Here is a 26039-nt window from a genome sequence, read left to right as displayed (position 1 = left end):
GATTCTTGGTCCATCTAAGCCAGCATTGTCTACTCAGGCTGGCAGCTCCTCAGGGTCTCAGATGCAGATCTTTCACATTACCCAAAGTCAGATTCCTTTTAAGAGGAAATGGCAGGGATTGAACCTGCGACCTTCTGCATGCCAAGCAGATGCTCTACCGCTCAGCCAGGGTCCCCAGTTCTCCAGCTGTGCAGCACAAGCAAAGTGAGTGCAAGGCCCTTTCTGCACGGGCCATAAACAGTGCCCTGGGGGCGGCAAAAATGCCGTCCCCAGGGAGCTGTTCGCACAGGGGGCGCAGCTGCTGCGCAGCCGTGCCACCTCATGCCTCCTGAGTGGCACAAAGCCGCCGTTTTCCGACCTCGCTTTGAGGTGCCATCCCTCCCCCCTGTGACCGGTCGACCTACCATCTCTGCGGCCGTCCGGCGCATCACTGAGGCCTGGGGACATGCCCCCCCTGCCCTGTGACGCCAGAGCGGTCGCGCAGGGCAGGGGGCGTGTCCCCAGGCCTCGGCGATGCGCCGGATGGCCGCAGAGACAGTAGGTCGACTGGGCGACGGTGCTCAGCGGCGCCGTCTTCCCGGTGGTTTCTGGGACCGTTCGTGCGAACGGTCCCAGGGGGGTTGGGTCGGCGTCGTGTATGCCGACCCAACCCCCATCGTGGCCATGCAGAAACGGCCCAAGTTAGGAAAACTGAGTTTTTGGCTTGCAAGAAGAAGGTGTATAAATACAAATCTACATATCCATATTCTCATCATAACAGTTGTACCCAAGACCATGTATAAAGTGCAAATGCCACAAAAAGGTATGGATGGGTATCCGCATATATTAATGTTGGACAGTCCAGGTGTGTCGACCAGCACAATTCCTGGAGTCTATATCCTAGAAGATGGAAAGGTCCATGTACCCATATAAGCACGTCCAAAAATCTCATCCGTCCATAAGCCACAAAAAGTGAATCAGCTCCAGTTGAGGAACTATCACTCAAAATTTGTACCTCCTCGACCACTTTCTCTTCACGAAGAAGTAGATATGTCGGGAATGAGAATCGTGCATAAAATAGCACCACGCATCTGATTGCGTTTTCAAATTTCTTCCTCAGTATACCGATTCTCAATTTCAATGATATATCCTGGGGTTCTCATCTCAGTATATTCGAACCCCTAGGTTCTCATTTTGGGATGTAGCGATAATTTCACCAAGAGTTCAAGCCCAGTGTGTCATTCGGGATTGATTCGTTGTGATTGCTATTGACACGCTTTCTATTACATTTTGCAAGAAGAAGGGCCAGAGAGAGAGAGAGAGAGAGGGAGAGAGAGAGGGAGAGAGAGAGAGAGTCTACCTCTGTAAGGCTACCTTTGGGAAGCAAGGACACTTACCAAATGGTTTGTTTTCAAGCTGCTCGAATGTATGAGACGCTAAGAAAAAATAATTATTTGGTTCAAAACATCTGTGCTTTTGGTAATCATGGCCCAGAGATGATCACAGCTACAGTAATCAGTAGCCAGAAATACAACATGGAACTTGACTTGGGTTCTGGGATATCCCTTTATTATGAGGGGTGGTTTTTTTGGAATTGTTGCTCCTTTTTACTTCATTGATGGTGCAATCTTACGAGTGACCTCAAACTGGAGCAAGTCTGCACAGCATCGCACTGTAAGTAAATCAATAACGAGCATGACCATCAAAATAAATAAAAATCTTCTGCCTTGATCCATTTGGGGCGATTTCCCACTTGCGATTAATCCTGGCATAGTCACCCGAAATATCCAGGTTTCCTTGTGATCTCCCCACTGCTGAACCACGAAACACAGATCAGTCCCGTTTCTGGCACTCCCCCCCTCCCCTTATCACGGGATTTCCCCGGACCTGCTTGTATATGCACCTTTTTGAAAAAACACTCCAATGGGATATAATAGATGGGGGCTACATATTTGAGGGTCCATAACTTTGGCCCCCATGAACCAAACTTCACCAAACCTGGGTGGTATCATCAGGAGAGCCTCCTACTGATACCACGCAGGTTGTGTGAAGTTTGGTCCAGGGGCTCCAAAGCTATGGACTTCCAAAGGGGGTGCCCCCATGTGTAGCTTCCAATGGGGGCTACACCTTTGAGGGTCCATAACTTTGGCCCCCATGAACCAAACTTCACCAAACCTGGGTGGTATCATCAGGAGGGTCTCCTAAAGATACTGTGAAATTTTGGTGCTGCTAGCTTAACAACTGCACCCCTGACAGCAGGCACCCCCCCCCCCCAAGGGGCAGGCCTAGAAGTCTTCACTAGAAACATGCTGCAGTGAGGATGTTGGAATCTGGATGTAAAGGTGCCGATTCTTTTGAAACTTGGTTGTATCTAGATTAAATTTTCAGTGGGAATTCAGCCCTTGATGTGCGTATTTAAAACAGTATTTTTGTGCCCCCAGACGGACCGATGATGGCACGAATCTTTAGAGTGTTTAAAAGGAACCGTGAATGCTGCTGTTAAAAAACTACTCTGGACAGCAGGTCTGAGGTTGCAGATAGAGGAACTGACTGTTGAAGAAATTGGCCTGCCTTCAGAGTTTCTTCCACGTCTTAAAAGCATTTCTGTCCCACCTTTCTCATCACCAATGGGCTCATGGCAGAGGCAAGATGCAAAGTAGGGAGTTCCTGGGTTGTGGCTCCGTCTTCCAGCTACTGCGTTTCACCAGCACTGGGAGTTGCAAACCAGTTGTTCATCTGTTCACACCTCAGAAAACTCCTGAAGCCCGCTTTGCAAGCAAAGGCTGCTCTGCTCCTCCTCCTGTTTGCGTTGTGTTCTGCAGACGGTGTGCGAATTGAGCTGTTTGTGTGCTGCGGCGCAGATTTCAAATTCTCTCAGCAATTCTCAATAACTTTCCCCGTCCGGTTAAAGGCTCTGTATCCGATAGCAGCAATTGCATCTACATAAACAACTTAATAGGCAAAGTGTTACGATTGACTTTTATCCGCATGGTACAGAACGAAATCTGGAACAAATGAAATGTCGGCATTGTACAGCGTGCCTAATCTAGCTGGAATTCGTTTTTAGAAATAGCCCTGTTGATCTGAGTCCATTCAACATTTTATGGTTTAGCTTCTTGCAAAACTGCATACTTAAAAATACACTGACACCCAGTGAAATTCCAGTCACTACAGAGGCAGGGCTTTCGCTTATTTTTCTTTTGTGTTCATTTGTTGTGTCGGGGGTGGGTGTTTAATACTTGTCTCAGTTACAGTGAAATCTTAAACAGGGTTAGAACCACGCAAGCCTGCTGGAGTCAACGGGGCTCAGCAGCGTGGAACTCTGCTTCGGATGCTAGGATGCCACTGTAAATATAAGTTAATAAAATGCATTGTTTCTCTGAGACTAGCTCATTTTCCCGATATTTATAATACACCCAAACCAGGCCTGCTGGCGGCAGCACGCACAAAATGAAAACCGTACATCTAGCTGCGAGCAAGAAGTCAAATCTCGTTAAGATGTCTCTAGTTTTTGTTGTTACTTGTTTTACTGGGTTTCAACAGGAAAAAAACACACTTCAGCAACAATCATTCGGTATTAACAACCCTCGCCTCAAAATTAGTCATGAAATTGTCCGGAGAGACAGCTCTTTTATATCAAAAAATGGCTAATGTGCAGATTTGATTGTAAATGGGGTGGGGGGGGGAGCCCTCAAACACAGAGGCACATTTCCAACGCTATTACTGGCACGGCTGCTGAGTTTTGTTTGCAGAATGTGTTCAAGTTAGAAAGTTGATATGATGAGTTTTTATTTGGACCTTGTTTATTGCATAGTATGTAAATGCAAAGAAAGAAAGAAAGAAAGAAAGAAAGAAAGAAAGAAAGAAAGAAAGAAAGAAAGAAAGAAAGAAAGAAAGAAAGAAAGAAAGAAAGAAAGAAAGAAAGAAAGAAAGAAAGAAAGAAAGGAAGGAAGGAAGGAAGGAAGGAGGGAGGGAGGGAGGGAAAGAGAAAGTGAAGGAAGGGAAAGAAAAAGCAGACGATAGAAAGAAAAGAAGGAAGGAAGGAAAGAAAGAAAGAAAGAAGGAAGCAAAAGAAAGGAAGAAAGTGAAGGAAGGAAAATAAAAAACAAGCCAAGGAAGGAAGGAAGTGAAAGAAAGCGAAAGAATAAAGGAAGGAAGCGAAAGAAAGTTTTCAAAACCTGAGCCACCGCTCTCCTCCCTGCTTAGTAGCCTAATTCCCACCTACGCCATCCTAGCTGCTAGTCAGGGATCAGCTGAAAGCCCCGCCGTCGAAGGAGGACCAGCGGGGGGGGGGAGGGGGGGCAAGGGAGTCTCCCGTGCAGCCGCCCCACCCTTTGCGTCGCCCAAGCGGGGCTCCGGGCAGGGCACTCTTTGCGCGCCAGGCGACCGGCGTGGAGCAAGGCAGCCTGACCGTGCGGCCCGACGGCGCGGTCTTGACGCCTCCTCCGGCCCCCCACCCCGCGCAGCTCCGCTCCGCTCCTCCCCCGCGCCGCCCGCACCGTGCAGTTTGGGCTCCCAACTGGCAGGACGGGCCGGGCGCGATGAGGAGGAGCTGATCGCCGCCGGCGCCACCGAGACGCTCCGGGGCTTTGGCGCTGCCGCTCGACTCAGGGGTGAGTGCGCGGGGAAGGGGCGGCGAGAGAGAGCGAGACCCCTGCAGGGGCGCCCGCTGGGCTGCAGACTCTGCCGTCGCGCGCCAGGTTGCGCGCCCCACTCAGCTGCCCCTCCTGGAGGATCGCGCGCCGGGTGGGGAGCAGGCGACCCGCGGAGGGCTGAGCGGCTCGCGTCTTGGGTGCATTTGTGTGCGTGTGTGATGCCAGAGGGCTTTCCGGAAAGTCGCCCCCGGGCTGGCGGCGGGTTGGATCCCCGCGCCGCGTTCCGTGCTGGGAACCCGGGAGCCTCCAGCCGCCTCGGAGCCGAAGCGTCCTCCCCCACCCTGCCGCTGCCACCCTTGATGGATAAGATGCCGGGGTTTTTTTGGGGGGGGGCGTGCAGAACGAAGCCGGGCGCACGGGGCCCCTTCCGCACATGCAGAATAGTCCACTTGCACAATTATTTGCAAGTGGATTCTGCTGTTCCTCGGAGCTGCAAAGAATGTTGACAGTGATTTATTTTGCATGTGCGGAAGACGCTTGGGCGAGGGCTGGTGCGCCCAGGCGCAAAGGGGAGGCAGATGCGATAGCAGTCTGGAGGCAATCTCCGTGCCACCTACCACTCAGTCCCTTTCATCTTTTCAGGGTGTCTGCAAAGTTTCCTCGGAACAATCCAGGTCTGGTTGGCTCCGTCATCCTCTCCTTTCTGCAAAGCCCTGGGGCGGGGACAGGCTCCTGGCCCGAGGCCTTGGTGTGGGCACTGCGGACTCCCTCCACAGAGCACCACTTGGCTTAGCAAGATTTGCAAAGCATCCCTTTTGCTCAGCCAACTCTGCCTTTGGACAGGGTCCTGCCCCTGGGAGCAGGCTGCGGATGTACCTTGGAGTGGCGGTAACTGGGATCCAGTTACTCCATGAGGGTACTCCAGGGGGGTCCCTCTTTGGAAGACCAGGCCTCTCAACCCCCCTCCCACAACGAGAAAATGCCTTTTTTTAGGAATAAGGGCTGGGCCTTGGGTTAAGAGGGTTGGATCGTTCAAAAGAGGGCCATCCTCTTTTGAAGGGGGGACTAATGGAATCCCCCCCTCCAATCTGCAACCCACAAGCATCTAGGTCCCCTCACAGCACTAGCCAGAAAAGCAATGATCAGTCAACAGGCTTCGGCACCACAGCCCCAGATGGTCTAACGGGGGCCACAAGGAAAGCATCTTCGTGGAGCTGTCATATTTTCTCCTAGCATTGTTCCATTTTCCAGACAAGACTCTCCGGAAAAGGCAATAATGCTAGGAAAAGCTGTAGGCAGTAGAAGACGAAAAAGACCCAACATGAGATGGATTGACTCTGCCCAAGAAGCCAGGGCCTTCAGTTTGCAAGTCCTGAACAAAGTTTTAGAGGACAGGGCATTGATTCATAGGCTCATTCCGCACATGCAGAATAATGCACTTTCAAACTGCTTTCAGTGCTCTTTGAAGCTGTGCGGAATAGCAAAATCCACTTGCAAATAGTTGTGAAAGTGGTTTGAAAACTTATTATTTTGCGTGTGCGGAAGGGGCCATAGGGGCACGTGCGTTGGAAGTGACTTGACGGCACTCAACACCCTCTCTCACACATATGTGAAAAAGAACAGTGTTTTGCTCCGTGTCTGAAAGCAAGAGAGAGGCTCCGCTCTTTGATAGGCAATAATTGTTTGTGGTGGTTTTCAGTTCAAACTACGTGTGGCTGAAAGTTATTGACCAATATAAACGTCACTTGTGGTCTCTGGTGCCAAATCCCTTCCAGTCCGGAGATGAGATTGGCAAGATTTGAGCAGGGCCTTTGGCACTGTGGCCCCGTACCAGCAGCTGCAGTTTGAGACCTGTCCTTGTAGGCCGTGTGCAGCCGATAAAAACATTTGGTTTTCAAGGTGACGGTGATGTTCCTCTCAATGTTCTGGCTCATTCCGCACATGCAGAATAATGCACTTTCAAACTGCTTTCAGTGCTCTTTGAAGCTGTGCAGAATGGCAAAATCCACTTGCAAACAGTTGTGAAAGTGGTTTGAAAACGCATTGTTTTGCGTGTGCGGAAGGGGCCTCTGTTTCGAGGATGCTCAGAGGACGGAGGCCTTGACGGGGCATGAAGGCGAGTGTCCAGCAATTGGTGGGCAACAGTGAGGGCGGGGGGGACAGGCTAGCTGCAAACAATTAAATCAGAATGACATTGCTGACGTTTGAGAATTGCTGCCCTCGATAACCATCTGGGGAAACTCTTGTACGTCCATCCCGGAAATTCCTTGGTCTATCCAAGCTGGAAATTCTTATTAGGCTAGGGTTTATAAATTTCTGGGAATGCTATCAGAGGACTGGAACTGCTTATGGAATGTAAAACTTGTCCTCACATATTTATTCTTGCACATTAGAATCTAAGGGGATCCTTTGCAATCTGACCCATCCTCCAGGTAGACCAGCTTCCTGTCTCACACGGTGGCCAACAACCAAAGGATAGAGGCCAAGGCAGTGCTTGATATTTCCTCCTGTCTACTGGTGTTCAAACACTGTCTTAACTCTGAATTTGGAGGCTCCCTGAAGTTGTCATATCTAGTAGCCTTTGATGAACCCCTCTGTGCTGGCTCTTGTCTATTCCTTTTTAATTCACAATGACTAAGGCAAACCCCTGTGTTAGCCCCTATTTGCAACGAGGAGTCTGTCAAAGTGGCCCACTCAGTGGTAGGATCCAAAAATTTTAGTAACAAGTTCCCATAATGGTGGGATTCAAACTTTGGCATAGCGCCAGTGGGGCTGGGCGAGGCATGACGGGGGCGTGGCTGGGCATTCCATGGGCGGGGCATTCCTGGGCGGGGCTGTGGCAAGGATGCAGCCGCTGCACCGGTCCTTGACTGGAACGACGCATGCAGACCTAGGGCGCAGGCTGCCATGCACTACCACGGTGCACCTCCTGCTAGGACTGCAGTTTAAGTTCTGCGCACTACTGCTGAGAGGAGGGGCGTAACTAAGGCAAAAATCACGTGGCAAAATCACCAATTAGTAACCCCCTCTCGGCACACACAAATAATTAGTAACCTGCTCTTGGGAACCTGTGAGAACCTGCTGGATCCCACCTCTGGGCCCACCTAATAGGTTTGAGACAATGTATGCAATCTGATTTGAATGAAAACACTAACTCAATGCTAAACAATATTGTAGCATTTCTTTGCAAGGCAGAAAAGCATTGTGGGAGGTGTAATTTTGTCTGTAGTGTCCTTCTCGAAACTATTATAAAGGGGTTGCAGAAAAAAAAAGTTAAATACACACCAGGCGGGAGAAAACTTAGGGCAGTGTGTAATGGAAGTCAGCCAGAATGCTGGGCAGAGATATCCCTGATGCCCAGCCAATCAACCTTTGCGGATTCGTGCTTCTGTAACTTCAAGGCTTGACTGTTTTGGGGCCCTCTGCATGGGACTGCCCTTGAAAACAATTCACAATGTTCAGTTCAGTGGTGGGATTCAGCCGGTTCGCACCACTTCGGCAGAACCGGTTGTTAAAATGGTGCTTGTAAACAACCAGTTGTTAAATTATTTGAATCCCACCACTGGTTCAGTTGTTCCATAATGCGGCCCAACGGATCACTGGGGCTACATATTTCTCCTGTTTGAAGGTCTTTGCATTGGTTATGAATTTGTTTTGGGGTTCAGTTCAAGATTTGGATCTTGGCCTTGAAAATCCTTCACTAGCTGGGACCCAGATACCCAAAGTATACAATGGCATTCTGGAGATGTTGTAAAACAGTGCTCCTCAAAGGAGAGATTTCTAATGAGTTCTGTGAGGAGGAGGAACGGAGCAAGGGGGAACTGCGCCAGGAGTGCAGGCGCACCCTGCGCTCTTCCAAGACCCCATCTGCCCCTGCAACGCCCCGCCCCCGAATGCCCATGCCACGCCTCTGCATGCCATGCCCGGTGCATCACGCCCCCCCCTTGGTGCTATGCCACTGGTGAGGAGTAGAGAAATATTAGGCACACCATGAGAGCCACCATGGTGTACTGCAGGGGTCGGCAACCTTTAGCACCCAAAGAGCCATTTGGCCCCCACTTCCCTGAAGTTCTGGCCCCTGCCTCCCCAAGTCTCTGCCTTCAGCCATCGGGCGGGATAGAATAGTATGCATCACGCCTACAATGGCAAGTTGCACTTGGGATGTGGCAAGTGCGCCTCCTCCCTCCCCCCTCCCTCCCTCTGGTGTCCTTTTCTCTCCTTCCCCGGCGCCAGACGAGGGAAGGAGGGGAAAGGATGCCAGAGGGAGGGAGGAAGGAAGGAAGTAGGGGGCAGAGAAGGAGGTGCGCTCGCCGTGTCCCAAATGCAACTTGCTTATAGTTACGCCACCGCTGTCGCCTATCCAGGCTGCCACGCTGAGCCAGGTAGAAGGACCTTTAAAGAGCCGCACATTACGCCCGAGCCAACCGTCACCGACCCCTGGTGTAGTGGTTAGAGTGTCTGACTAGGATCTGGGAAACCTAGGTTTGAATCCCCACTCTGCCATGAAGGCTTGCTGGGTAATCTTGGGCCAGTCACATGTTCTTATCCCAACAGGGTTGTTACGAGGATAAAATGGAGGAGAGGAATGTTGTAAGCTGCTTTGACTCCCCATTGAGAAAAAAGGTGGGGTATAAATGAAGTCTATAAAATAAAGAAATAAAGCCGCGACATTTCAGTTTGTAGGTGGCTGTTATTTTTCCAAATAGGAACATTAATGATAATCAGAAATGATGACTGGAGGCCATTAATTCTCTGGCATCTCACTGGTGCTGTTTCAAATCTGTGAGGAAAGGAGTGGCAATGGGGTGTCCTCTGTTCAGACAATTTGCTGAGATTCCTGTCAGGAGCAGCCTGATACCTTCATTTTGGCTTTCTTTGACTTACTGTACCGTCTCAGTGACTTGAGAAGTAATTCAGGAAGCAAAATGCATCCAGCAGTCCCCTTTCCTGCTACACGTTTAAGCTCGGCAGTGAGAGGATGGGAAATGATGTAATAAATTAATAATAACTGTCATATCACTAGGGAAGTTGCATCATCCGAGATGCAGCTTCTCTAGTGGTGTGACAATTATCCCTGATATATGTTCCATAGATGGGAGGAAAATGGTAGAATTACTTGGGAACAGCAAGGTAAAGAGCCAGCGTAGTGTAGTGGTTAAGAGCAGGTGGATTCTAATCTGGAGAACTGGGTTTGATTCTCCACTTCTCCACCAGAGTGGCAGAAGCTTATTTCTCTACTCCTGTATTCCTAGTGGGTGACCTTGGCCTAGTCACAGTTCTTCAGAACTCTCAGCCCCACCTACCTCACAAAGTGTCTGTTGTGGGGAGAGGAAGGGAAAGGAGTTTGTAAGCCACCTTGTGTCATCTTACAGAAGAGAAAGGGGAAATATAAATCCAACCTCCTCCTCCTCCTCCTCCTCCGTTGTTGTTGTTGTTGTTGTTGTTGTTGTTGTTGTTGTTGTTGTTGTTGTTGTTGTTGTTGTTGTTGTTCTTCTTCTTCTTCTTCTTCTTCTTCTTCTTCTTCTTCTTCTTCTTCTTCTTCTTCTTCTTCTTCTTCTTCTTCTTCTTCTTCTTCTTCTTCTTCTTCTTCTTCTTCTTCTTCTTCTTCTTCTTCTTCTTCTTCTTCTGATGGGAGTGGGAGTGGGAGGAAGCCTCTTGGCTGCATTCTGAGTTCCTGTAAAAAGAATAACCCCTTTCAGACTCCTCACCAGTCCTTCGGGGATTACAGGAAAGGAAGAAAGAGCTTACATCATTGCTTGTTCGTGCTTCTCTGTTCTTTCTCTGTAAGCAGGGTATTCGTTTCCCTATAGACCAGGATGCTCTGCCCTACCTGCCTGAAGAATGGCAAAGGAGAATCCCTTTTGTGCTGAGTACCATCCGGGACAATTTCACATCTGATGTTTGTAAAGTGGAAAATATATAGCCGGAAATGCTTTTTCCATTGACACCAATGGAATGACTGAAGAATAAAATAATCTGAACAGATGCCGTGAATGGAATAAAGACAGTGGTGGGAGGTTGCCCGCTGCAGGCAGGTAACTGGCTATCCTTCTTTATGGCCTAGGGCCGTGGTGGCAAACCTTTGGCACTCCAGATGTTATGAACTACAATTCCCATCAGCCCCTGCCAGCATGGCCAAGGGGTGCCTGCCTGGCATCTACCAGAGTCTGGGTTGTCTGAGGAAGGAATGGGAGAACATGATTTTTTACACCACTGCAGGGATGTAAGGCATTCTGAGGCCCTGAGCTATGTCAAGCTTAAGAGGCAACAGAACATTACCAAAAATGGCAGTTTGGTAGGGTTTTTTTGAGGGGAGGTTGTGTTTAGAGGCCCCACATCAACCTGAGGCACTAAACTGCAGTTTTTTTTAGTCTCTGTGTAATACTGGCTTTATGCCTTTGAGCCTCTCCCCAATTTTGAGACCAGAAAGTTCAGCAAAGGAATCGTGGCTCAGATATTATCTTTTATCCGACTGTTACCGTTATTGTTGTCGAGAGCACTAAACTCAGATCTGGGAAATTCAAGTTCGAATCTCCACTCTGCCCTGGAGCCACTCACACACACTCTTTGTCTAACCTACCCCACACAGTTGTTGTGAGAATGACATGGAGTGGGGGAGATTGTGATAAGCCATGCCATGCATTTCATCTTGTCCTTGAAAGAGAGAATTCTGAACCCCTAAAAGATCGTTTGGAAAATTCTTCAGTGTTTCTGCATCAGATTGATGTTGAGTTTCTTTCTGGTGTGGCTGAGTCGTCTGCCTGGTTCTTTGTGGATGAAAATCTTGTCCTTAAAAGAGAGAAGTAGAAAGCCAGGCACGTGTTGTATAAGGTGACCAGATTATCACCTTTGTAAACTGGGTGGGCGGCGCGCGCGCGGCCGCAGGAGTGCACTGCTTTGGGGCGCTCTCTGGTTTCCTACCCTGTGACAGGGCAGGAAATGGGAGCGCCCCAGAAGGCAGAGCAGCGCGGGAGGCTGCCGCACTGCCTTCTGGGGCGCTCCCCTGTTTTCCGCTCTGTGACAGGGCAGGAAAGGGGGAGCGCCCCAGAAGGCAGTGCGGCAGCCTTCCAAAAATTGGGACAGTCAAAAAACCCGCGGGACGTGGGACAAATTGGTTTAAGGCGGGACTGTCCCGCCAAAAGCGGGACGTCTGGTCACCTTGGTGTTATAACATCTGAAGGGGGTCCCAGGTTGTGGTCTGGGGATCAAGGCAGGGTTCCTAGGTCCTGCTCTGGTGGAGATCAATGTCAAAAGCTACCAGGAGCGTAGCTAGGGAAAATGGAGCATGGGGCAGACTCTGATTTTTCCACCCACCCCCATGGGCCCCCTTGCTGCTCCCCTGTGCCACACTCATCTTAGCTGGTGGCAGGGCCTGACAAGGCAGGCCTGGGTAGGAGCGCGTGCAGCAGCCTCCATTGGACCTGGCAGGGCCGGGGTGCCCGTAACGGCCTCCACCGGGCCTGGCAGGGTGAGGCTGGCCAGGCAGCAGCCTCTGCTGGGTCTGGTGGGGGAGGGCAAGGGGGAAGGAGGAAGGGTGTGGGGGCAATTTTCCACCCCCACATGCCCCCAATGGTTTCCACCCGGGGTACCTGCCCCCACCCCACCCCGTGGAAGCTATGCCATTGGTCATTACAGCAGTTGGGGAAAGGAGACAGAGATACTGGGAAGGAAACAGTTGGCTGGAGGCCAGTCACAGCTGCAGGGAGTCGAAGGGGAGCATCGAAGACTGAGAGGAAGCGGCCCCCAGATTATTTCGTGGGAGACTTTCGGCTATGACTAAGCTCCGAGGAGCCCTGGCCAGAAACCCCTTGTCATTTTCTCTAGCAGCGCTCCCATCCTCATCAGTTAGCAGTATTTTCCTGGTCAAAAACAGTTTCCTGACTGTACCTCCAGTCCAATACTGGAATGGCCCCAATCCAGCTCATTCCAGTGGTTTCAGTGGGGCTGCGGCTGAGGGAAGAAATGCCGCCAAGGCCTTCGTGGTCCTTCCCCTGTGGTGATTCAGAGGTTCCTAAGCTGAAGAAACCACACAACTCTTGCCTACTCCACTGACTCTGACGGTCCCTAAGTAACGCTCGCCCTGCCTGCCTGCCTGCCCACTACTTGGCAGAGGGGAAACCAAAGGAAACCGGCCTTCATGCAGGGTTACAGTTCAGGCCTTTGGAGATTTCGGACCAGGGATTCCTCTCTACCTCCTCCGCCTTCCTCCAGGACCTAAACATTCACCAGAACGTCTCTCCATAGGTTGCAGTTTTTAAGTGGGTCTCATTAACCCCTGACTATCAACTTCTAATATTCCCATTACTTCTAATATTCCCATTTGCTTGGAAGGGCAATGGACCAATTTAGGTTCCTATTACACTTTGGTGTTTTTGAATGACTCCCTGACTTGTTTTAAACTGCTTGGCTCTTTTCATTTCATTTATCATCTACCCTGGGTTTGGGGTTTGTATGTGTGTGTGTGTGACTTTGTTTTCTTTTAAAGTGGAGCCAGGTTCTTTGTTGTTTTAATATTTTTATATAAAATCCGGCACATGAAACTGAGCTGTTTCAGGAATTCATGCATTTCACTCTGCTTCAATAAGCCCTAATTTTGTAATCGGTGACTTTCACCTTTTCTGCACGTGCCAGAGGATTTAGAGTGGGGTACAAAGGGGTCTCTTACCGTGCAGGGTTTGGGAGTAAGCAGAAGCCAGGGGGCTTATTCATGTTGCTAGAGTGCTGTGAAGTCTCAAAGCGCAGCTAGGAAAGCCAGCCTCCAGTCTTACCTGGAGATCCTCCAGGTAAGACCTGGAGAGCCAGTGTGGTGTAGTGGTTAAGAGCTGGTGCACTCTAATCTGGACAACCATGTTTGATTCCCCGATCTTCCACTTGGTATGGAGGCTTATCTGGTGTACTAGATTAGACTCCAATACTTGTCAGCTGGGCGACCTTGGGCTAGTCACAGTTCTTTGGAGCTCTCTCAGCCCCACCCACCTCACAGGGTGTTTGTTGTGAGGGGGGAAGGGAAAGGAGATTGTAAGCCCCTACAGGAGAGAAAGGGGGGATATAAATCCAAACTCTTCTTCAAAACTCTTCCTCTGAATTACCAGTCATCAGTACCCCTTGAGAAAACTATTGCTTTGCACAGTGGGCTCTCTGGCACTGTGCCCAACTGAGGTCCCAGTTTTCTCCAGGGCTCCATCTCCAAATTTACCAGAGTTTCCCAACCAGGATCTGGCAAATCCTACTCCCTATCCCTTGCTGGTAGCCCTAAACTCAGCCCTCCTGGTAATAGCATCCAGGCTTAATGAACTGTGCTTCTGAGGGTTTAATTTTATGGGCCCCAAAAGGCTTATTTTGTTTCCCTGCTCCTGCACATGAAGCCTGCTGGCTGAGTTCTCTCAGAACTCTCTCAACCCATCCCCTCCCACTGCCCCCCAGAAGCAAAGTTCACCAAGACTGGATGCTATGATCAGGAGGGTCTTCTGGAGCCACCTTGAAAGTATGGTGCCTCTACCTTGAAAAATGTGCAGCCTGCTTAACACACTCGGAAATTCCTCATTGGCTACAACGGAGCCACTGCAGAGCACGGAATCTTCCAGGCTCTTCAGCAAGTTCTATGGTGGGGGAAAAAAATCAGTTTTCCCACCATAGTCTTTAATGGGGCTTGCTGTTATGCCCAGCTGGCTCTGTGGTAGAGATTTCAATGGGGGCACTCTTGTGGGGGTCTTGCTTTGGGCAGGGGCTCTGTGGTAGAGATTTCAGTGGGGGGCACTCTGGTGGGTTCTTGTTCTGGGTAGCTCTGCAGGGCTTGCTGGTGTGAGTGTCCTGAAGGGAGCCAGCCAAATTTGCTAAAGTTTGCTTGGGAGGGGCAAAGGCTGTGGGCACCCAGTTGAAGGTGAACCTGATGCCCATAGCATTTGCCCCTCCCAAACAACTTTAGTAAAGTTGTCTGGTTCCTTTCAGGAGACTCAGACCAGCAGCCCTGCAGGAAATTAGGTGCCCCTACCCAGAACAACCCCCCCCAGAGCCCCCAGTCTCCAGTACAGAGCCAGCTGAGCATAACAGCAAGCCCCGTTGAAGTCTATGGTGGGAAAAGTTAATTAATTTTTCCCACCATAGAACTTGCTGGAGAGCCTGACAGATTCTGTACTGTGCAGTGGCTCCATTGTAGCCAATGGAGAATTTCGGGGGGGGGGGCAGGTTGAGAGACTTCTGAGAGAACTTAGCCAGCAGGCTTCATGTGCAGGAGTGGGGAAACAAAATAAGCCTTGGGAGAGCATAAAATTAAACTCCCAGAAGCAAAGTTCACCAAGTCAGGATGCTATTACCAGGAGGGCCTTGTGGAGCCACCTTGAAAGTCTGGTGCCTCTATCTTCAAAAATGTGCAGCCTGCTTACACACTCAGAAATTCCCAATTGGCTACAATGGAGCGAACGCACTGCAGAACAGAGAATCTGGGCAAAGTTCTTGGGATGCCTGTCAGGGGTGTGTTGTTAAACCTATTGGCACCAAAATTTCAGGGTCTCTACAGGTGGCTGTCCTGATGATACCCCCTAAGTTTGGTGAAGTGTGGTTCAGGGGAGCCAAAGTTATGGATCCTCAAAGGGGTAGCCCCCATCTCCTGTTAGGTCACATTGGAAACAATGGGGGATAGGGACACTCCTTTTGTGTGTCCATAACTTTGGACCCACTGAACCAAACGTCATCAAACCTGGGTGGCATCATCAGGACAGTCTTCGAATATGACTCTGAAAATTTGGTGCTGCTAGCTTTAAAAATACGCCTCTGTTCACGCAAATGTGAAAAACCACCCCAAAAAATCAGATGGACCTGAATTTTTCGGGTATTCCCGAATATTCGGGTATATCTGAATACGTTATTTGTCTTATTCAGGCATACAGATAATTTTATGCCCAAATAAATACAAATCCGAATTTTACTGAATTTCTAGGGTATTGACCAAGCCTAGCTGAATTACAATGAATTCTCCTACTGCACCAATTGTCTCTTGTTTTTCTTTTTGGTATTTTTGCTTGGTGTTTGTTGTGTTTCTCCTTTTCTTGCTCCTGTCAGTCCTATTGGTTCTTTAACTAGTGTGAACTCACAAGTGCAAAGTAGTAACTGTGTACTAAAATGCATACTCGTTTTTTGCTGTCAAGTCACAGACAATTAAGGGAGACTCTGTATAGTTTTCAAGGCAAGAGAAATTGTTGGTTTTTGCCTGCCTTTCTGTACCACCTCTGGACTTCATGGTGGTCTCCCATCCAAGTACAAATCAGGGCCAATGTTGCTTAGCTTCCAAGATCCAACAAGACTGTCCTAGCTTGCCCTGTCCAGGTCAGAACAATACACACATGCAAGGAAATAATTAATATAATAATGTGTCCTTTTTCTTATCCCTTTCTGCCCCCCACCCCGACTTTCAGGTCTTTTCATCATTTAGAAAGAGAAGAAGCATTCAAAGCCTTTGTCAATTTGTTTAGAAAGAGGGTATTTCTACATTTACAAACTAATCTGAACTACCATCAAAGGCTTTCACGACCTGAATCACTAGGATGTTGTGGGTTGTCCAGGTTGTATGGCCGTGTTCCAGTAGTATTTTCTCCTGATGTTTTGCCTGCATCTGTGGCTGGCATCTGAAGATGCAGGCGAAATGTCAGGAGAAAATACTACTGGAACATGACCATACAACCTGGAAAATCCACAACATCCTACTCTGAACTACTCTTATTAAAAAATCCCCCCCTCCCCCAATATTCAGCAGGTACAATTCTGCCCGTAATTTATACCCATTGTTGTGAATCGTATTCCCTGCTGCAAACAGGAACAGCTCCCTGCCCTCCTCTAACTGACAGCATGTCAAATGCTTAAAGAAAGACATTGTGTCCCCCCTCAACCTCTGCTGTGTCTGTTGTGGGGAGAGGAAGGGAAAGGAGCTTGTAAGCCACCTTGAGTCTCCTTACAGGAGAGAAAGGTGAGATACAAATCCAAACTTCTCCCTCCTCCTCCTCCTCCAACTGAACATTCCCAAGTCTCTTCCTCCTCCTCCTCCTCCTCCTCCTCCTCCTCCTCCTCCTCCTCCTCCAACTGGACATTCCCAAGTCTCCTCCTCCTCCTCCTCCAACTGGACATTCCCAAGTCTCCTCCTCCTCCTCCTCTTCTCCTCCTCCTCTTCCAACTGGACATTCCCAAGTCTCCTCCTCCTTCTCTTCCTCTTCTTCTCCTCCTCCTCCTCTTCCTCCTCCAACTGGACATTCCCAAGTCTCCTTCTCCTTCTCTTCTTCTTCTTCTCCTCCTCCTCCAACTGGACATTCCCAAGTCTCCTCCTCCTCCTCCTCCTCCTCCTCTTCTTCTTCTCCTCTTCCTCCTCCTCCTCCAACTAGACATTCCCAAGTCCAAGTGCATTGACTTTCGTCATAGGGCTTGGTCTCCTGGCCCCTGGTCATCCTCGTTGCTCTTCACTGCACCCGCTTCATTCTGGCCTCATCCTTTCTGAAGTGAGGCCCCCAGAACTGCACACAGTATTCCAGGTGCAGCCTGACCAGTGCAGTGTACAGTGACTGTTTGCAGGGCTGTCATGATTTGGTTGCTTTTATCCTCAAAGGAGGGTCTTGTCAGTGTCCAGATGATAACAATGCCCCTTTCCTTACGCACCTACACTGTGTTTCTCTCTGTTGTTATATACAAGATAATCCCAAAATGTGATTATATTGTCATGTTGCCAACTCCAGATTGGATAATACCTGAAGGGTTTTGGGTTCTTGGAGTTGCCTGTGGAAAGCAGAGTTTGGGAGAAAGAGCTTGGATGTGATACCATGGAGCCCACCCTCTGAAGCTAAGGAACTGGCCCTTTCTTCTATGGCCCTTTCCACACAACACTATAACACAAATAAAATGTTTTTAGGCATGAAATAAAATGTTTCCTCCGTTGAGTTCCGGATGGTTTTTAGCCCAAAATGTTTTATTTCCTGCCTGAAAACGTTTTATTTCCATTCTGTTCTCTAGTGATTCTTTTTTGAAAACGTTTTCACTTGCTGTGCGAACTCTTTAAAATGTTTCCCACGCCTGTCCACAGTTCTGGACTTCCTCTGAGCTCATGCTGGCTACCTTGCACTGTTATCCCCATTGCGTGTTTTTTTTAATTTGCGGGGTTGTCTCTACATATCTATGTACACATGATCCCAAGAGAATTGCAGCTCCATTCCTTGTCAGACTTCTGCCTCCCTTGGCCCAACTTTCTGGTCGTGGGGGGGGGATTTTGCGCCCCCCCCCCACGTGTCCGGAATGGTTATACCTGGGGACATGTCCCTAACCAGATGTGCCTCTGGCTGCTATGCAGAGGAAGGCAATGGCAAATCACCTGTAAGCCTCTTGCCTTGAAACCCCTACTGGGTTGCCGCAAGTTGGCACTTTACGCACAGGCAGATGTACTGCCTTACTTTTACTGCATTGTCTTATGCTATCTTTGTAACCTACTTTCTGTATTACAATATGTCATACCTTGAATTAATCCCTCCCTCCCTCCCTCCCGCCCGCCCGCCTGCCTCTCTCTTGAAGGATCTGTGGGGGTTCTGATTGTTGTGGTAACTGCTAGCTGTGGGTAATGCAATTCAAAAGTTGAGCACTTCAGGAAAACTCACATCAAGCCACACTTGGTTTGCTCCATCCCTGTAATACAGGGTTCTCCAATGTGGTGCCCACGGGCACCATGACAATCATGGGTATATCTTTCTTGGTGCCCGCCAATCATTTTTAGAAAGTGGGCAAAGCCAAGTGAGAGTTTTGCCTAGCAAGGCTTCTGATTTGCTATTGGAGATCTGATTGTACAGATTTTGAAAACGTTTCTTCAGCAGCAGCTGCCACATTAGCACAAGGACCTCCTCTGTATGACTGTAGAGCATCTATGGGCGTTTCCCCACTCTTGGGGAATCCCCCCTATGCCGCACGCTGCTCTCAGTGCGCGGCATCCCTGGCGCGCGCCCGGGCATCCCCATCAAAAGGCGCCATTTACAAGAGCGCCAGGGATGCCGTGCGCTGAGGGGGCGCGAGAGGGGCAGCGTCGGGGCGGCTGCGCTGTCGCCGCCTTTGTCATGGGGAGTGCCCCGGGACCCCACGCTACTTGAGGAGAGTAGCGCGGGGCTTAAGGTAAGTGGGGAAAGGCCATATGTGTTTTTAAATAGTTTAAAACAGTGTGTTCATTTTCACAGGCATCTTGCTAAAAGCACAGAACTTCTGTCTCAAATGTTGAAGAGTTATGATTAGAGTTGTGCATGACCTCACATCCTGAAATTTTGTGATTGGCTCCACCTCTTGTGACCGCCATTCTGAAGCTGGCTCTGCCTCTTGTCCTGGCCATTTTGGGGTTGCGCCCTCCACCCGGTCTCAGAGTCACAAAGGTGCCTGCAGACTCAGAAAGGTTGGAGACCCCTGAAACTTGGGACAAAGTGCTCATCGTGTAACAAAGCAGATTCCATTGCTGAAAGTGATGTTGGAGAAGTTGTTTGAGTTCGAGAATCTTGGTCTCCAAGAACCAGTCAGATTCTAGATCCAGTAATTCAGTAGAGTGAAGCCTCCAATGTGTGCATCAAAGTCACATCTAATTTCTGTGGGGGCCGGAAGCAAAAAAAAAAATACTCAAAGCCTTTTGTCTGTTCAAACAAATAGACTATATTTATTATAGGAACTCTGTTTCTAGATAGGGTGAAGTAAGTATAGTTTCTTAATCTATAACTAACTAGGTTGCCCTCGTGGTTGCAAGGTAGAGAAGAAGAGGAAGAGTTGGAGTTATACCCCCCCCCCCCTTCTCCCCTATAGGAGACTCAAAGGAGCTTACAAACTCCTTCTCTCACAATACTGGAACCAGGGGACATTAATTGAAAATGCTGAGGGGAAGAATTAGGACTAATAAAAGGAAACACGCAACGTGTGATTGGTGTTTGGAATATGCTGCCACAGGAGGTGGTGATGGCCACTAACCTGGATAGCTTTAAAAGGGGCTTGGACAGATTTATGGAGGAGAAGTCGATCTATGGCTACCAATCTTGATCCTCCTTGATCTGAGATTGCAAATGCCTTAGCAGACCACGTGCTCAGGAGCAGCAGCAGCAGAAGGCCATTGCTTTCACCTCCTGCACGTGAGCTCCCAAAGGCACCTGGTGGTGTGTGTTGGAATGTACAGGCTAATCTGAATTAGCCTCCACAGCTCAAGCGGCAGAGCGGGGAATCAAACCCGGTTCCTCCAGATTAGAATACACCTGATCTTAACCACTACGCCATTGCTGTGTGCTTGCAAGTGGAGGTGTGAGAAGAAATAGGAAGGAAGGTTCTCTAAGGACCCAATCCAGATGGGAGGAGGAATGGCTTGTGGGAATAGGCCATTCCCTTGCTGGCGTGCTTTCTACACCAGCAGAGAGAGTAAAGATGCCAGCATGTGCTGTGGAGCCCTGGAAGAGGCCATTGCTGAGAAGGTATGTTGGCATGGCGGGGCATGACAGCACAGTGCGGGGCAGGGCCATTTCCATGGGTGGAGCCATCTTTAGTTGGCTTCCATTGGGCTTCCAGCCTGGAAACATGCCCCCACCCCTCCATGGCTGTAAACTTGTGCCGCCCAAAAGTGTGACGTAAGCCTATTTAGCCTATGTGGCTATTTGGGCGGCAGGAGGGTTTTTCAATTTCCCTCTTTTCTAAGCCACCCCAAATCCCCTTGACAACAGATTGGCATCAACTTTGCTGGGCACTTCCCCAGTTTCCACAGATCTCCTTCCTGTCTGGTTTGGGCTGCTCGGGTATCAGTCTACATATCGAAGCGATAGTGTCAGAGAAATAAAAGGGTGCCCAGCATCTTGACCTTTCTGTCTCTCTGACTCCGTAGTCAAGTCCCTCTCTGAAGTCTGAAGTTAAGAGACAATGCAAAGTCCTTCACTTCCAAACAAAGTTATGTCTACCAATCTTGATCCTCTTTGATCTGAGATTGCAAATGCCTTAACAGTCCAGGTGCTCGGGAGCAACAGCCGCAGAAGGCCATTGCTTTCACATCCTGCATATGAGCTCCCAAAGGCACCTGGTGGGCCACTGTGAGTAGCAGAGAGCTGGACTAGATGGACTCTGGTCTGATCCAGCTGGCTTGTTCTTATGTTCTTATAGGAGAAGGCCTTAATGGTAATTCCTACAGGGTGGTTTTGTGGTTTTGGGAGACCCATCTTTGGGAGAAACAAGTTCAAATGCCAGCAGCGCCGTAGAATTTGCTAAATGAACTTGGGAACTCTCCCAGCCTAACCTACCTCCCAGGGTTGTTTTGAGGATGGAATGGGGGAGGGGAGAACCATGGTGCTCCTTAGAGGAAGAGAGGGGTAAAAAAAATGTACCAGGAAGATAGAATTTAAGAATATCACAGGTCTGATAGTGGGTCTGTATTCAGAACAGCAGTGCTCTTCTGTGCCTTTCCTTCATTTCCAGACAGGTTTGTGTAGGAGAAACTTTCCAGGGACGGTGTCTTGGATCAAGGTTATTCCCATGATACAGATGGGCAGCAGAATTTGTGGGCACGTCCCTGCCAAGCGCAAGACCTTCCCCTCTGGACTGAACCAGCTCTGTGTTACCTGTTTTCTCTCTAGTGATTCAGAAGCCCAGCCTTAAGAGTTCGATAATTTTTTCCAGATCCTCATGTTCTGTGTTCCACATTAAGAAGCTGAGTGGCATGGGTGGAGGGGAGGGTGGTTTGTAAAATATGTTAGCACAAACAAAAGCTTGTTGGGTTTTTGAGGGCATGTCCAGCTTTTTCAGAAAGATTCCTTTCCTCCCTCTTGCCAGCTTACTCTCAGGTATCACACGCCGAAAAAAGGCAAAGCCCAGTTATAAATTTAATTTCCAAACATAAATAGTAGTTCCTTTTATAACAACCTCACGTGACTCATGTCCTCCCTTCTGTGTCTGGCTAGCAATCAACCCCACTATTGGAATGGAAGTATTGAGAAATAAGCGGTAAAGGAGTCTTAAAGCAAGGAAATGTTGGCAGAAGTCAGTGCTGAGCTGTAGAAATGGCTTGTGTTTTCCTAATATTTGAACAGAGAACTCTGTTCCCTAGATTAGAGCAATATAGATAAAAATAGAGAAATATGCAGAACTGGAGAAGAAACTAATATTAAAATGGTATAGAACACCAAAACAGTTGGCATATATCAGTGGTGGCGAACCTTTGGCACTCCAGATATTATGGACTACAATTCCCATCAGCCCCTGCCAGCATGACCAATTGACCATGCTGGCAGCGGCTGATGGGAATTGTAGTCCATAACATCTGGAGTGCCAAAGGTTCGCCACCACGGGCATATATGATAAGTGGACTCAGTCCGAAATGTTGGCATTGTGGGGATAAAAATGCAATATATACCCATATGTGGCTAGAATGTCCAGAAGTAAAACATTTGTGGGGAAATGTTATAATATATATTGAAAAATATGTAAAGGTAAAAATAAAGATAAACATAGATTTATTATTTATAGACATATTGGATTATATAATAATAGAACAAAGAAAGAGAAAGTTTTTCAAACTCAAGATCAGAGCGGCCCATGCAGTAATAGCATTGTGGTGGAAAGACAAAAAAATCTGGACAATGCAGAAATGGTTGGAATATATATGGGAGCAAATACAATCAGAAATTTCTGACATAATGTCAAGAAATCAAATATGGCAAGAAAAACAAAAAGGTATGAAGTGGATCTGGATGGAATTCAAAGACCGGTTAAACGAAATTGGAATTACAGAAGAAAAATGGACAAGAAGATTGAAAAGAATGGACCTGCTGCTGCCCATCTAAAGAAGAGAAGAAGAGGGGGGAGGGGAAAAAAGAGGGGAAAAGGATATGGAGGATGAAATATAAGATATACGATATAAATCTGTAATAATTCCGAAATATCAATAAAAATATTTTTTAAAAAATAGATTAGAGCATATAGTGCTAGAGTTTCCAGCTTCAGGTTGCGAAATACCTGGAGATTTTGGGGTGGCTCCTAAGGAGGGCGGGGTTTGGGGAGGGGTTTCAGTGGGATATAATACCATACCTTCGGAAGCAGCCAATTTCTCCAGGTGAACCGAGCTCATTTGCCTGGAGATAACTCGAAAGAGCGGGAGATCTGTAAGTTGGTATCCTGACTTGCTGGGATGCCCCATAACAGAACTGATGAGTGAAAAGCAATAATAGAATCACAAAGATGGAAGATGACCCCAAAAGCCACCAAGTCCAACCCCCTGCAACGCAGGAACACATAACCAAAGCACGCCTGACAGATGGCCATCCAGCCTCTGTTTAAAAACCACCAAAGGAGGAGACTCCACCACACTCTGAGGTAGTACATCCCACTGTGGAACAGCCCATGGGAAGTTTTTTCCTGATGTTTAGGTGGGATCTCTTTCACTTCGAACCCATTACTTCTGGAGCTGCAGAAAACAAGCTTGCTCCTTCACCAACATGACATCCCTTCAAATATCTAAACATGGCTATCATGTCACCTCTATGGGTGAGTCTGACTCAGCAGTCTAAAGATAGCATCTCATGTGATGTGGGATGTACATCTAGATTAGTGTGACCAGACGTCCCGCTTTTGACTAATTTGTCCCGCATGGTTTTTAAAATGTCCCGATTTTTGGAAGGCTGCTGCACTGCCTTCTGGGGCGCTCCCCTGTGACAGGGCGGGAAACGGGTTTGGCAGTGTGGCAGCCTCCCATGCTGCCGCACTGCCTTCTGGGGCGCTCCCATTTCCCACCCTGTGACAGGACGGAAAATGGGAGCGCCCCAGAAGGCAGTGTGCTCCTGCGACTGCGTGCGCGCATGCACGTGCGCGCACCTCCCCAATGGTGTCCCGCTTTAAATAGGTGAAAATCTGGTCACCTTAATCTAGATGGTCCCTCAATAGTCCAGTTATAATAGGGGGAACTCTCCAGCTACTGCCTGGAAGAGGGCAACCCTAAGATGACGTGGTAGCTGTCACTGGCATCAGGTGATACTCAGCTGTGATACTCAGCTGTCCTGTGGGACTCCTCATGCAGTTCTGCACCTTTCTCTTCAGTTTTTCCTTGAAGATTAGTTAATCAATTAATTATATTCCATCTTCCTTTCTCATGAGGACCCAAACCAGCTTATATCATTCTCCCTTCCTCCATGTTATCCTCACAGCATCCTTGAGAGTTAGATTAGGCCAGGGGTGTCCAACTCTGGCACTTCAGATGTTCATGGACTTCAATTCCCATCAACCCCTGCTAGCATGGCCAATGCCATCAGGGGCTGATGGGAATTGTAGTCAATGAGCATCTGAAGTGCCAGAGTTGGACACCTCTGGATTAGGTCAAGAGGTGTGACTCTGGTTCAAGGTCAACTTTGTCTCCTCAGCTATTGTCTTTACCAGCTGGTCCCGGAATTGTGCAAAGTTTGTGAGTGTGAAAATGCTAAGCAACAGGCATCATTCCTAAACTTCAGGATCCAGCCAAATGCCTGATGTGATGTTTGTCCAAACAGCAGGTCAACGTTTGTTCCCACTGGGAGTGGAACCAGCCCCAGAGTGTGCGCAAGCCAGCACAAAGTGTGCTTCTTGCACAGGAAGCAAATTGAATATTTCCCAGCGTCCACTTCCCTCCCACCATCTGTGAGAAACAGTGGTCCGGCGGGACTGCAAGAGAAGAAATGTTGAGCCAGAGGGGTTGACTTCATGCCTACGGCCAGCTACCACATTTCACATTTAGAGGTCACAGCAGGATTTTATTAACTGTGTTGTTGTTTTTTAAAGCAATTCTTTTGACATTTTCTGGCCTCAAGACATGGATTTTGAACGGAAAGGAGTTTCCACTCACTGTTAAAAAGAAACTGAATTGGATCTACCCCACATCCATATATAGCTTTTCATATAAAGCCCCCCCCCCCCCCGCTCTATATGGGTCCCTAACAGCATCGGGACCCATTATTCTTTTACTGTGGGAGGGTTGTGTAAGGGTTTCGTGGGACACTGTTTTGGGACACAATTTGTTTTAGGATTTAATTGTTTTAAATTGTATGTATGGTTTTTTTTATATGTGATATTTTATACTGTACACCGCCCCAAGCCCTTCGGGGATAGGGCGGTATATCAAATATATATATTCCATTCAAGTGGAGCTTCCATTCAAGTGGAGCAGGGTTGAATTCCTTATACTTGTGCACCTCTATTATATATATATAATAGAGTGTATATGTGTGTGTGTGTGTGTGTGTGTATAAAATAGTAGAGGTGCACAAGTATAAGGAATTCAACCCTGCTCCACTTGAATGGGCAATTACCTATTGCCGGAACAAACGAACAGTGCAGCTGCAATAATTATCTTGAAAATTGTTTCTATTGGCATTTACCATATGATGCTTGACTATCTTATAGATTTATGAATGGACAGTTACTATATATTATGTATTTGGGTATGTCTGCTTAAGGCAATGTTAGGTTGAGTCACTAATACAATTATAATATTCACTTTGCTCGCTTGTGTGCCACCTTGCTTTTTGCCTTGTGCGTGCGGTTTTCCTCGGCCTGGGCCAGGATGTCATTTGCTTGCAATTACCTATTGCTCCTGTAAGGCAAACAGCTTCTTCAGAAGGGGTTAGATCAGGACAGCAGAATGGGGAACAGGGTTAACCTCCCCCCTACTCTCCAGTCCGATGGGGAGCTAGCTACTCACAGCTGGGAAAAGTGTTCATAGACCTCCAGGGTCCCATTACGTAGTTTGCCCCCCCCAAACAGTGATAGATTTCCGTTCAGAAGCTCCTCAACATGGCGGTTGGTCCCTGGCAAGGTACCAAGACAGATGTGCTGACCGCTGAGGCAGCTGGCTGCCGGTAGATTTTGTCCCTGCATGGCCCGTTGTACTCTACTGCGGCAGAAGGTGGACATCTGGTGTGAAGGAATGTCTTGGACCTGTCTTGGTAGACTGCGTATGAACAACTCGGCGTTTGATTCTGAAGGAAACTCTTTCTGCTGGGCCTAAAAGATTCCCTCAGTACTTGGTTCACATTTGCAGGCCTTGTGTAGATGGTACACCAGCTGAAGTCAGAGTATTTTTCCAATGTGATGTCAGGCTTCAAGCATTTGGACTGAGATTAAGGTGGCTTCAGAGGTCTGGGAGTTTAAGCATTTGTTATCTGTTTGGAGCCTAAAAAATATGTCTGTTCTAAATTATTGTTGCCTGCCATAAGCTTGCAGGATCAGGAGGCTGCGGATATTCTCAATCCTTAAGCATTTTTTTAAAAGCCGAAATCCAAATGTCTGTGAAAACAGGCATGGAACTGTAACAACTGTAGTGTGTGTGTGTGTGTGTGTGTGTGTGTGTGTGTGTTATAGTTCAAGCTTGCCTGCCACCCCTCCTGTCTCTCCGCTGCTGCCTCGATCCATTAATTAGTAAAGTTTATTCTGAGTCACTATTATGTGCTTTTGTAAAATAATCTGGCAGCATGTGAAATC

At 48.3% G+C, this 26039-nt stretch overlaps 1 protein-coding gene across 1 annotated transcript in view; it reads left to right on the top strand.

Annotated features, from left to right (window-relative positions):
* The first annotated feature begins 4389 nt into the window (after nucleotides 1-4389).
* Nucleotides 4390-26039, top strand: part of LOC125438101 (collagen alpha-3(VI) chain-like) — a 34813-nt gene continuing 13163 nt past the window's right edge. Inside the window, exon 1 of the mRNA XM_048506284.1 lies at nucleotides 4390-4592. The gene's annotated coding sequence lies outside the window, so the exon portion shown is untranslated. The remainder of the gene's footprint in view (nucleotides 4593-26039) is intronic.

This window comes from Sphaerodactylus townsendi, linkage group LG01 (genome assembly GCF_021028975.2).
Source record: "Sphaerodactylus townsendi isolate TG3544 linkage group LG01, MPM_Stown_v2.3, whole genome shotgun sequence".
NCBI classification, from domain to species: Eukaryota; Metazoa; Chordata; class Lepidosauria; order Squamata; family Sphaerodactylidae; genus Sphaerodactylus; species Sphaerodactylus townsendi.
This window is presented reverse-complemented; position numbering and strand designations above follow the sequence as displayed.